This window comes from Cygnus olor, chromosome 12, assembly GCF_009769625.2.
Source record: "Cygnus olor isolate bCygOlo1 chromosome 12, bCygOlo1.pri.v2, whole genome shotgun sequence".
NCBI classification, from domain to species: domain Eukaryota; kingdom Metazoa; phylum Chordata; class Aves; order Anseriformes; family Anatidae; genus Cygnus; species Cygnus olor.
Window position 1 is genome coordinate 10538271 of NC_049180.1, and position 13014 is coordinate 10551284.

Sequence of the window (13014 nt, forward strand, 5' to 3'; positions counted from 1 at the left end):
GCACTTGAGGAAACAACAGGCAATAAAAATTCTGCAAAAGCAGAAAGAAAACTACCTCTTAGCTCACACTGTGTCTATTTCATTGTGATGCTACTATGGTTACTTCAGGAAGACGAAAATAGCCCTCGTAACCTTGAAACGGAACATTTTGCTGTGGCAGTTGAGTGGGTTCCTTTATTGACTCAAGCAATTTTCGTAACTGTGTACATCTGATTGTTTTCACCTAATACTAGCTCTCTTAATCCTCCTAGCCACGATGACTAATTTGTTTCTTATTGAAATTTTACAAATGCTTTCTCCCTAATGAGAGATCACCATCTGTTGAGTCAAGGTACTTTTTCACTTGGACTATGTCAGTATATCAGAGATAAGTTATTTCCTGTTGTTCTTGATTTGGGCAGTTGAAATGCAGCAGCTAATTGAAAGGAGATACTCTGTAAGTAGGTTTAGTTGGAAAACAATGTTTTTTCCTTCTCTAAAATGCTTGTTACATTTTCTTTCCAGCTGAAAATTTTCTCCCAGGATACATAGTAAAGCAAACTGAAATAAATATTTGCATTTTATTTTGAAGTGCAAATTTCTAAATGAAACGAAATAGAATTTTTGTTTGGAATTCAATTGTCATGTTATGGCAGTGTATAAAGGGAAGCTGCTCTGACTGCCGGAGGATTATTTGGCATGGGTGTACACAGACATAACTGTTACATGAGACAATCTGCATGGGCTGAGAGGTCTGAAACAGGGATTGAACCCCCCCAGCTTCCATGCCATGTGTGCCTAAAGGGAAAAAAAAAAAAAGCCCTGCTGCCAGCTGAGAGATCTCCTAGGCATATATTAGGGAATTAAAATATCTGGGGGCTTTGTCGTCGCTTAAAGAGGAGTGAATTGTTGTGGTGTAATGACAGGTGAGGGAAAATACAAGTGGAAGCTGGTGTGTAACAAGGATTTGCAAAGAGTCAAGAGCTTGGATGTGTTTAGGAGGTTCTTGGGGGATGCAAGCCAAGTGTCTGGGGTAGATAGTACCTGCTCAAAGGCAGCATGAAGGTATGTTTATCAGTATTGCATAGGAGCATTTATGTAGGGTGGTGAGCGTTTGCCCTAGCATTGCACTGCTTGGCTTCTGCAAGTTTTGCATTTTGCCAAGGTCAGCTCTGGGCAAGGTGTTCAATACCACCCGCAGCTTTAGCACAGCCGTGCTCTGAGAGATGGGAGTGTGTAGCTGCTAACAGAGAGAGCAAGGAGACAGACATGGTCTGTGCTCAGAAACGTGGCTGTTTCATTATGTGCTGCATACAGTAACTGGAGGACTGTGTGAGAAAAGAGGTACATCCTCTTTTTTTCTTTTAATTCCCTTTCTCCCCCTTCTGGCAGTGTGTAGATCCCTTCAGCTCTTTCCAGATTGTCATTCACATGGAAACTGGGAAGACACTTGGACCACAGAAGAGGGATAAGTATTTTCAAAACCAGGAAGGTCTCTGAACCTGGTGCCCTTCTTAGTCTTCCCAGCCAAAGGAGACATGCACACAGGTGTCTGGGGAGGTGTGAGCTGCTGGTTCCTCATGGGGTGTGATTGCATCCCCCTCCTCCCAACCACCTGCTACAGAGCCTGAGAGATGCACGAGACATGTCCATCCCCAGCTCTGTGGCCCCACGGACCCTTCTCCCAGCAGTACCCCCCAAAAAAAACCCAACAAAGTATGAGCAAGAGATTTATAAGTTGGACTCTTCCAGTGATGCGGTTCATCAAACAGCCCCAGGAGCCCCCAGCCTCTCTTGGCTGAGTGGCAGCGCAGGAGTGTAGAGGGCAGCAAGGCACTGCAGGGGGACAGCACACAAATGCATCTGCACTTGGTGGGGCTGCTGCTGGGTTCCCACCACCTTGTCTCCTGCCATGCCAGGAAGGGCTCCTGGAAGCACAAGCTCCTGGGCAGAAAGGGAGAGGCGTCCAAACCATCCTGGGCCGTAATGTGTGATGAGGAGCTACTGAGCACCTCGGCACAGGTGCAGCTTTCACCTTGTGCCGGTTCAGCAGAAGGCTGTCTGGCAAAGGACCACAGGTCCCCATTTACGCAGGGGAGCAGAGACCAGCATGATGGTCACTGTACAAGCAGCTGGGACACCAACATGGGATCCACAGTACTTCCCTATCTGTATGCTACTGTGCTCCACAATTTCAGGCACTCCAAATTTCAGAGTCAGAGGAAACACGTGGATTTTAGAGCAACTACTCAGCCTTTTAAACAGAAGAGGATTTTCAATAGTGAGCTGTAATGAGAATCCTGAGTAGGCATGAACTCTCTTTAAAATCTGTTCTGTGATAGTAGTAGAGTGAGAGAATATTACTATTTGGTTTGCTGTTATTCAATTATTTTTAAGCACCTTTTGTCAGATTTGTAATAAGAACAGATAAGGCAACTAGCTGCTAGGCATACTTTGGTGCTGTAAATATCGGAGATCATTAAATGTCACTGGGAAAGTTCCCGTTGTTACATTGATACTCCATAGGAATGGATATACTCTATCGACTGGGTGCATTTCACATCAGACACGGTTTGTAACTCCATCTGCATTCAGTGAGGGGAAGGTAGACAGAGCCTCAAAACTCCTGTCCCTTCCCCCCTCTTTTTGCTATAATATAGAAAGGCATAATGATGCCTGCTCTAGACAGTGGAACTATTTGTCAAAAGTATTTGTGACACCAAGGAAAAAAATGTCTTCTGGTATTTCCCTCCACAGCACCAATGCTTTGGCTGTGCGATTGAGATCCTTACGAGCGTGTTAGGGCTGGTGAATGAGGTTCAGCTAAATAAACAGCAAAGATAATATAAAATGGGGTTCTTTGCCCGTGTGGTACGTTTGCCCTGTATCAGGCAGGGTTACTGTAGTGCCGGGGCCAGCGTTGGCATCTGCATGATCATTTAGGCTGTTTCTTACAAACGCAATAGCTGATGCTGGTTTTCTTATGCCACAGATAAAGGCTGTAATCATGAATTCATTAGCGATAGATAAAATTAAACTAATATTTTACACATTTTTTCCTGAAGACTTGTTCAAGTTTTTGTCTTTTAAACACAAAGCCCATATGGAATAAAATGTGTATCTGAGGGGTATTTCCTGCTAGTAATATTACTAGGGTAGCGTCATATATAATCTTAATTCCATGAAGCTTGAAGAAACTTGTATTAAAAAAAAGAAAAAAAAAAAGAAGAAGAATTAAAAAGAAATGCTATTGTAATGCAAAAGGTGACCTGTGAAAAGTCAAGGCTCGAGTCAAGGGACCGGGGGTACTGCCATATGCTGTAGGTCTTGTTCCACACCTGCAGCCTGCTGAGCGCTGCAGCTTTCATAGCAATTAAGGGAGGTCTAATTCTTCTCCGTTCTGCACAGTGTTTGGCAGACTGCTTGGCTTTGGATTTCATTGGTTGATTCATTGTAATATCCCTTTCAGACTTCAGTTTTCTGATGATAGCACATCACTAAATGGTTTTCTTGCTCAGTCATACCCCGCTTTACTGGGGTTGCTTGGGGAAACTGCACAGTGTGCAGCCCTACAGCTCTGCGTCTGGAGCTCCTGGGGCTGTGCGAGTATATTGTCCTACGTGCTCAGTTTGATTAAAAAATTAAAAACCTGCATTTTCAGATCTAGGGTTTCATTAAGCTTTCATTAAACTTAGGTGGCAGCAGCCAGTGGTTACAAACAGAAGTTCCCAGCAGATAGTTCCAGAGAGGCTGAGCTTCTCTGGTTTGCCCACAGCGGGAGTTATCCCCGGGATAAACTAGTTCAACTATGCTTAACCTGTGATAAAAGATGCTTAGCAAATCTGTCCACAGAAATAGCCAACAACCGAGGTTCAATGGTCTCCTAGGACTTTTAAAGAAATAACCATTTTAATAATAATTTCTGCTTTTACCACCCTGCAATTATTTCATGATGAAGAAGCCTGGTGGTGACTTAGCCAGGAGCACTGAGGCACACATGGAGCCAAGCAGACTTCAGGCTGCCCACAGTGGGCTGACGACAAGTCTGCCATTCAGATCAGGATGATAAAGAGATAAGGTTTAACTCCTGGTTCCATCAAGCTGTTTTGATATTGATGTCCACACATGTAGAAAGCAAACTCCAACCTAGCTACTGACTAGCTTCTTAAATCTTTCACAAAAATTCCCTACCAAACCACAAGGCTGTACATTTACAAACTGATTATGCTCCCCTACCCCCAACTCTGGTGCTGGCAAAATCCTCCAAAGCTTAATTCTGACTATTTGCATTTCCTGAGCCATCCATGAGTGCTCCATGGTTTCGCCTCATACACTTTCAAGAAGCCTGTCACAGGCACGGTGTTCTCCAGTGAAGCAGATGGGAACATTTACATTTGGTGCTCAGAGGTTCTGCTTTACTCCCATTCTCGGGAATTAACCTTGCCTAATCTCTGTGAGCACTTTTCACTGTGAGCCATCCCACCACTGAAAGAAACTGCTAAGCTCACATTGTGTAAATATTTGTATTAAGCTATCCAAATTTAAAATCAAGACCTTAAAAATAAAATAGTTACTGACCTTTCAGCTCATTTATAATTAAAACCAGTTCTAATGTTGTGCATATAAATAATAGATAGCTGTTTTCACAGATCAATGCCTTCTCCTGCTTTATAAGAAACATTTTTAAGTAAAATTATTGTGCTTTTAAGTTTAATAGGAAAATTTGATGTGTTAGCAACTATGGGTTGATCTCTGTACATTTTTCAATTGTAAATTGCACTTTAAAAATGCAAACAATTATTAATATTGATTTGGACTAAAACAATATTGAATTTCAATATATTTCTGGCTCTTTTATGAATTACCCTGCGCAGCCAGTGTGATTATGATGAAAGAGTATTTGCACGCTCAATTTCTTTTCAACAAGAAACCTTGAAGAGTGCTAGTTGTGTTCAGGCTGATAATGATAAACCCATACATTCAAGGAAAATAAGACTACCTCAAAATCTCAACTGAAGCATAGCGAATGAATATTTCATCCTATCTGTGCACTTCTTCTATCATGCTAGCTAACTTTGGTTATGAGCAAATATTGACAATTTGTTATAATGCAGCTCCGTGCCTGAGCCCTCAGTTTTGGCTGTGCATCACATGCAGTTATAAAATGATGTAAATCCATCATTGCAATTTCCTGCGACTAAGTAAAGAGACGAATATATTCATGGCCTCCACTGCTGTAGCACGCCAATTTATTTAAGTGCCATTAAAACCATGTTTCTATTCTGCGGCTGGAACAAACATTTCCTGGCTCTGCTGGCCGAGGTTTTGAGCTTTTCCTCAGACCTCAGCTATAATCTGAAGGCTGTTTGCTAATTGCTTTCGGCGGCATCCCAGAATCTCCCTGGAGGCCTGATCTCGGGGACAGCCCTTCCCCACGCACTGCCGCAGCCGGCAAGGTCGCTCCAGCTGAGTGCCCTCATTACAGGCCTGGAGGAGTGGGTGGCGCAGTGTCCTGCCGAGAGCAGAGGTGCGCGGGCAGAGCTGTCTGGAAAACAGAAAGCCTCGCCTCCAGGGAAATGAGATGTGTATTGAATCAGGACAAAATGTCAAAGTGAAATTTTTTGTAGAAATGGATTTTCAGAAAGAATTTAATTTATTGGGACCTCAAGTGGAGTTTTCATTGTGCTTTGCTGCTCCCTACGTGGACACTATGCAGAAAACTGCTGAGAGTTTCCAGGCCCATGGAGGGCTCTGATTCTCCCTCTTCACCCTCTTCCCCTTACCTCACATGTCAGGAGGGCGCAGACTGGGGCTCAACTTCCAGCAGCTCCCTAGGAAGCAGCTGCAAAATTCACTTTTTGCCAGAAGTGGAATTGCGAAGCATTTCTCAATGCAGGCAGCAGCCGGATGAGCCATCATTTTTATCCTCCCAGTGAAAAATATGTTTTTCCAAACTTTCTATTTCCACACAGAAAACTTCAGATCTGTGAAAAGGGCATTTTCTCACTGAAAATCCTTCTGCTAGAGAATTCCCCAACCAGCTCTTTTTCTGGAATTTACTCCCACATTGACTGAAAATAACCCAAACTTGGTGACTTTCCAGTCATGTTACAAAAGCTAATGTTTTGCTAGAGTCTCTGGTGACAGCTGAGGTGTGCTGCTTCTGCTAAGAAAGGGGTAGGTAGTCAGCCAGCAAGTGTCTGCAGGGCTGGTCTGAGTGCTGCTGGGCCTTAATTCAATTGTGTGTAATGAATGATTAATAACATTAATGCACTTAACCTTGAATAGAGTTGTAATTATCTTGATTATAAAATAAAATCCAGAAAGCATTTATGGCATTTGCTATTTTTAAACCTTGTTGTTTTGGAGAGCATGATGCAAGAATTTTGAACACTTGAAATCAGTACAGTAGAGAAATGAAATGAAGCGTGCTATTCGTTTATGGTACCTGGCATAGGTGTTCTCTAGTATGATTTCACCCTTCTGTGAGTAGAGTAGTGGGTATGTAACAGCAAATGCCTTGTGTTCCTTCATTTCATGGGTAATCTTGTTTCACAGTTTTATGCTCATATTCCCATAAAATTATAGTCACCTCTCTCTCTTTTTTCACACTGAAATAGCATTGTGGCTTTGATTAAAGCCAGTCAATTTTCTTTGCCAAAATGGCTTCTTAACAAAATGGTCCCTTTCAGAAAACCTAATCTCTGGTCAGAATTTTGTGATGTAAAAGGTGTGTTCCCTGGAACAGATTTCTGCGTCCCGTATTGCCAGTACTAATACTGTGGATATTACTATAATTTTACAATATATACATGTTGCACGATCCATAGTACATTGATAAAAAATCCTCTGGTGGACTCCAGTCTCCAGGGAAAAAAAAAATGGAGCTGTATCAGTGTGATGTGGTACACAAGTCACGGTGCCTCTCAACAGACAGAAGTTGAGTTTTTAAGAAGGAAGGAAACTGTTCCTGTTAATTTTTCCTTAGGTTAATCCAGGTCCTCCCTAGTTACTACATACTCTTTGGCTAGATGAACTTTGGATACACCACAGATGTTGTACCTTCCAATCCCAACAGCTGCAGCTCAAAGCTAATTCTGCATTGCCTGAGAACAGGCATAATGTCGTGGCTACTGAGGATCCCCCAGGGGGTGTTTTTATCGAGCAAGAGAAAGCAAGCTAGCTGTCAGGTGATGGGGTCTATTACACTATAAGGATGTACTCCTAATAACTCTCCATCCTGGCTTTACTAAGTTGTATTTCTCAAGAAATTCCTTTCATCGTCCTGGTTTTAGATAAGGAATTTTAGCATTCTCTGTCCTCACTCTGTTTCGTGTCACCCAGGGGATGTTTCCTGACACCCTAAGCTTGTCCCAAAATTCTTGCTCAAGTTCACTGCAAACAACTTGTGGCTCCTTAGCACCTTTCTCTCCAGACCAATGCCTGCTCATCCTCGCAAGAGGGAAATATCCAGAGCCCATATCTATCTGTTAGTAATTATTGTATGTTCTGCTGCTTCATCAGATGACAACTCATGGTTTACAGTGTGACTCCAGTGGAGAAAAATCACTGTTGGATTTGAGTAAAATATACTTCTTTGAGTCAAATCAGGCTGCACATTATTTCTATCCCACTTGCTATTAGCAGTGCGTGGGCTGATCACTAGTTGTAAGCTGTGGTTAGAACAGAACTGAAGCTTTGCTGCTCTGGGTGTTACATGTTGCTGTAAAAGTTTAATCTAACGAACTAGAGAAGCCATTAGAGGAACCCCTGTGGTTCCTGATGGCAATGTTTCAGCTCTGCAGCCCTCTTCAGGGCTAGCAATGACTGGAGTTTACGTACATTCACCATGGTGAAAATTACAGCTTAGCCCATACACTAACTTGCTGTGTGGACCACAGTGTTAGATCCCCAAAATACTGTGGTATAACTGTGGGTTAAGTGCACCATTTATTCTGGACTTTCCCAGTTTTCAAACAGCCCACTCCGTTATTTTTTTATTATTTATAATTTTCTGTTATATGTCTTTACAGATAAATCTCCCATCCCTTTTCAGTAGCACCATGACTATTATTAAATGTTGCATTGCAACACAGAGAGGGTCTGAGACCCTTTCAAGCCATGAGCTCTGGTTTAAACATGCTTCCAGCACACAATATGTGAAGAAAGCACTACAGATTCTTTCCCACATATATATACAGTAGCTGCTCTAATATCATAATTTTGTGCAAAATATTACTAGAGATCAGTAAAACATAATGAATGGGGAGCATCAGGAGTAACATATGTAAACTGTGCATCTGATGGTTAATGGTTATGATGTATTTGTGTTTTAGAGACCTACTGAAACATAAAAAATGCTATTTTGGTTTGCACTATTAATGGTAGCTTCCTTGTTGCCCTTTTTTTTCTAGTCTGCCGATGTATAATGAGCAACTTCCTGTTAAAGTATTTTAATGTCAAAGACATTCAAGTGATAACCCAGGGGAGCTGGGGGAAACGCAGACAAACAGTAACCGTAGGCAGAGAACAGGGACTGTGTGGTGGAGGAATTTTCAAGCTGAGTGTATGTGGGCAATTTCTAAACTGTTCTGAAAAGTATCTAAGAAAACCAGCCTTGTTTTCATAGACTTATTTATCTGTTTAGGGATTCAAAAAACCCAAGCTGAAGACCTGTTGGAGGTGGTGAAATGCCTGAGCCATGTCAGCACTACCACCTGGCCTCGCTCTTGCAGCTCTTCTCAGTTCAGTTACAGGAAAAGGTGAAGTTGGGCAAACAGATCCCTTCCTGTTACATCGCTCTTGTACTATTTACTTGGCCAAGTGTTTTCCACTGACCAACGCACTGATTCCTAATGATCATCAGTATCTCTGCACACTAAAAAAACACACTACAAAAATGAAATCATCTTACCAGGGAAGAAATACACAATACTACAAATGAGGTTCTGAAGCACAGAGTGGAAGTAGAGCATGATCCTTTCTGAGCAGGTGGGCTGTTACTTTGGTGAGATGTCTTGAGTAACTGGTGACTGCACCTTGAACAATTAGCAACTGTTTTTCTACTGCCTTGTGCTGCTGACTGTGGATTTGCTGCCCTTCAAGATGTTATGACTAATACATAAAGGGCTGCTCCAGACACTCAACTTTTCACTAGCTAGAGACTTAAAAAAAAAAAAAAGGGAAAAGAAAAAAAGCCATAAATCTGTCTTTGGCTGTCGGTCTCTAGGCATGTAACCTTTACTGTATATGCCATGCTGGCATTCGTTGTCTCATCTGCACTGTGTATATCAGCCTCACTTCCTTGCTGTGTGCATTGCAGTCTCTTAAATCCTTCTGCATTTACTCTTCATCCTCCTCTCCCGTAACTACAAAACTAAACGGGAACAGGATCTCTTGCAAAAAGAACCCAAAAGGGTCTAGGCAATATTTTGTGCTGAATTTCTCTCCTTGGACCTTTATATATCATTGGTGTATCCTTCAAGACACCTTTGGGGTTTTGAAACCAATTTTCCATCATCATTAGTGAGAAACTTCATGCTTCCTTTCATTAATGTTTGGTAGAGGAATGAGAAGAAGTGCTGTATACGCACACTCTTTTTAACTTGATGCCATATGCAAATAATTAAACAAGGCACAGAAGCAATGGTTAAAAATTCTGCAAAACTTCCTCATTAAACTAAGCAATTATCTGCAAGAAGAGAGAGATCTGAACCCTCTCCCTCCATATCCATCAAAAAATCTTCACATCTTGCAGATGTTTCATTTTTGCCCAGGAGGAGAAGAATCACATTTAATTACTGTCAGGGGTGAGGACAACATGGTGGGTGCATAGATGGTGACATTCAGTTTGTGTCTGTCAGTGAGGTGGCTGTGACTTTGCATGTGATCTGTTTGGATATTGTATGCAAGATCACACCTCTATGCAAAATTGGTGGCAATGTTAATTGAGTTCCCGTGGTGTCATGTGCTGCTGTGCAAAAAAATGATTCATGGAACTCTAGGGCCATGATTTGCTCATTAGTGGCTGTACAACTCAAGCAGTTCATACTTCCAGCCCTCTCGTCCTGCCTGCTGCATTACATTGGCATAATGTCCATGAGCTGGGTTGTGAAGTGAACTGAGCAAACTGATTCAGCTGAGAAATAGTCCATCAAAAAAGAATGGCACTGAAGGAAAGTCATATTTGTGGAGACAAGTGTATTTTCAAAGCACAAAATCAGAGTAAAACACTGCGTGTTCTAGTCCTGCAGTACAGTTTATCTATTTAGTCACCTGCACGGTCCCTGTCACTTTAATAGCCAAGATTTTCACAATCTGCAGTTGTGAAAACAATGTTGTTGTTCCCATTTTACAAATGAGAACCTAAGGCAGAGAAAGCTGAAGAACTCACTTAGAGAAGTGGGAAATCTGGGGACAAGGAGAGGTTGAGTTTGGATTTTCTACATCTCAGGTTAATATTCCAGCTACTGAATCATCCTCCTTTTCTTTAGTTACTGGAGAATAATGAAAAAGGTAAAATGTTTATTTTTTATATAAGAGGAAATTGAATATGCAAATCTGAATATGAGAATAGAATTTTTTAAGCTTACAGGCAGCAGTTGTGTAAATCTGCCAAGAACTTCAGTTAAGCAACTGTTTCACAGTAGATAGGATGTAGGTTAGTGGTTTCAGCAAATACACAGATAATTAACTGAAACTTCCTTTGTTCTAGCTGACAACATAAAAGCAATGCACGAAAGAGGAAAAAATCACTTGGGAGCGGTATGGCATCTTTCAAGGTTTCCAGTGTGAGACACACAGGATTACATTTGTGAGGTTTTCTAGTGCTAATGAAGGGGTGTCAGGGTGGCAACACAAACCCCAATGTATTTACTGAACAGGCACAACATGAGGAGTAGCCCAAATCTCCTTTTTCCAGACACCAGCGAACAGTTGTGAAGGGAAGACCACACACATTGTCTTCTCTTTCATTGGTGGTACAGCCTGCTGCAGCGAGCAGGTCCTGGGCTGCTACCCGCGCTGCGGCACAGGAAGCAGTTTGTGTGCAATATATAGCCAGGATGTCACTGCTGTCCCCGTGGAGTGCCCTTGCAGGTCTAAATCTGTGCAGAGAGGACCTGTTCAACAAGGACCATAAGACGAAGGGAGTTAACTGGCTGGCAAGCTCCTCTTTTCCTCACTCCCTCCAACAGCTGATAACAGATGAGCAAGGCACCCTATTAGTTTATTGCAATAGCGAATCCCATGGTTAGTGGGATGTGAATTGGGGCGGCGTCTACCAGAAAGTAGGGAGCACCCTCACCAGCTTCTCCCTCTGTCTCCTTGCACCATATTGCTTTATTAGTAAAGTTAATTTTATTTAGCTTTTGTAATGGAAAAGACAAAAGTTTTGTTTCTATAACAAAAAGTTTTACAACCAAGCAAGTAGTGAGCGAGTTCACCAGTCAGGGCTGTGAGGTGCTCAGCAACTTTTTTAGATTAGTTCCTGATAGGTGTTTTATGAAGAGCAAGGTTAGCACTTCAGGATAAATGCAATTCTGAAGTTTCTGGGAGGAGCTGGGAGGTAGTTGTAAAGTGTGTCTAACAGGCAGCAACAACAATCAGACACCAGCACTGGCAAAAGAACTTGCTGAGGTGTTTGTTGCTGCAGCCTTGTTTGCCAAATAAGTTGTCTGTAAACTCTGCCATCATTAAAATTCTCCGCAGTGATAACAGTACTTTCCCTGGAACATTTTGTTGAAGCTTGCAAATGGAATTATCTACTCTGACTGCTCTTTTGAGCAGTGTAAATCTTCAACAACAGTCCTAAATAAACCTGTGATATACAGTACATGGAACACCTAGTTTTATAAATATCTCTGCAAAGGAACGCTAGAGGTAGGAAGAATAAATTACAAGCAAGAAAATGGCATTTTAAAATGTACTCTAACCCTGTTTGCTCCCTGTCTCTCTCTGCACTGTTTCACATTAACTTAGCTCTAGCCTATGGAAAGGCAAAGGTCACAACTTTTATTTACATAACACAAAGTTTCTAAATAACAAGCATTAAAGGAGTAAACCTTTGCAGGGAAAAAAAAAAAGATATGAACAAGAAATAATAATTTAGCCTCTGTGGCCAGAAAGATATCAGCATTGAGGAATAATACGCCACTTTAGCAGAAATACATAAACACTATCACCTGCGTGCACAAGAAACCCCAGAAACACCAATGTCCCTGCTGGGGAAAGAATATCTCATTTCAGTGGAGGGACAGCAAATTACCCTTTGTTGCCTTCGAAGTGCTCAGCCAGTGGCACCTCACGCCATGTGCAGGACAACTGTGTTTCTGCTTCAGGCTGTGACTACTCCTCAGAAATTTGAAACAATTTCCACAAACTTGGGTGTCATCCCAGGCATGAAGTACTTCTTAATCCAGTCCTAACTACTATGGTACGTAAATGTCCAAAGCTGACTTTAGTGCCCAGAAAGGGAAGGAGATGGTCAGCACTGGCCTTTTGAGCACCCTCTGTGATCTCATGTTTTACAGCCCTGCCACGTCAGTGAAGTTCAGGCTGTTTAGAGACGACCGAAATGCTCTGCCACATCCCACTGTGGTGATTCAAAAGAGTATGCTCCACCTTACAGCACGTATAGGAACAAGGAACTGCTCCTCCTCGCCCACTCCACCCCAGCCCATCTCATTCTTGCACTGCTCATTTTGGTCAGTTTTTGAATGAAAGAATCTGGTTGAGCAAAAGACACTATAAAATTCATATGGGATAGCGATGGTCCAGGTGTCTTATTGCAGAGCAGCTAACAAATCTAACAGATCTTATCCAGCAGAAACAGTTGCATTACACTGTCCAAAGGAGATTAATAACTGTAACCCAGTACAGAGGTTACAGTGCTGCTGTACCCAGTTAGCTATGCTATGCTACGCTATTGTACCTTTAAATAATGCAGATAAATCCAGTCATGTGTTAGGGAGCTTGTATCATTTTCTACCTATCTGGAAGATGACTTTTGTCACCCGTGCAATATAACTCTGATGC

The 13014-nt window shown here is 42.0% G+C and overlaps 1 long non-coding RNA gene across 2 annotated transcripts in view; it reads left to right on the forward strand.

Annotated features, from left to right (window-relative positions):
- LOC121076480 overlaps positions 1–13014 on the forward strand; it is a 231963-nt gene that overhangs the window by 162017 nt on the left and 56932 nt on the right. The gene's annotated exons all lie outside the window — the stretch shown is intronic.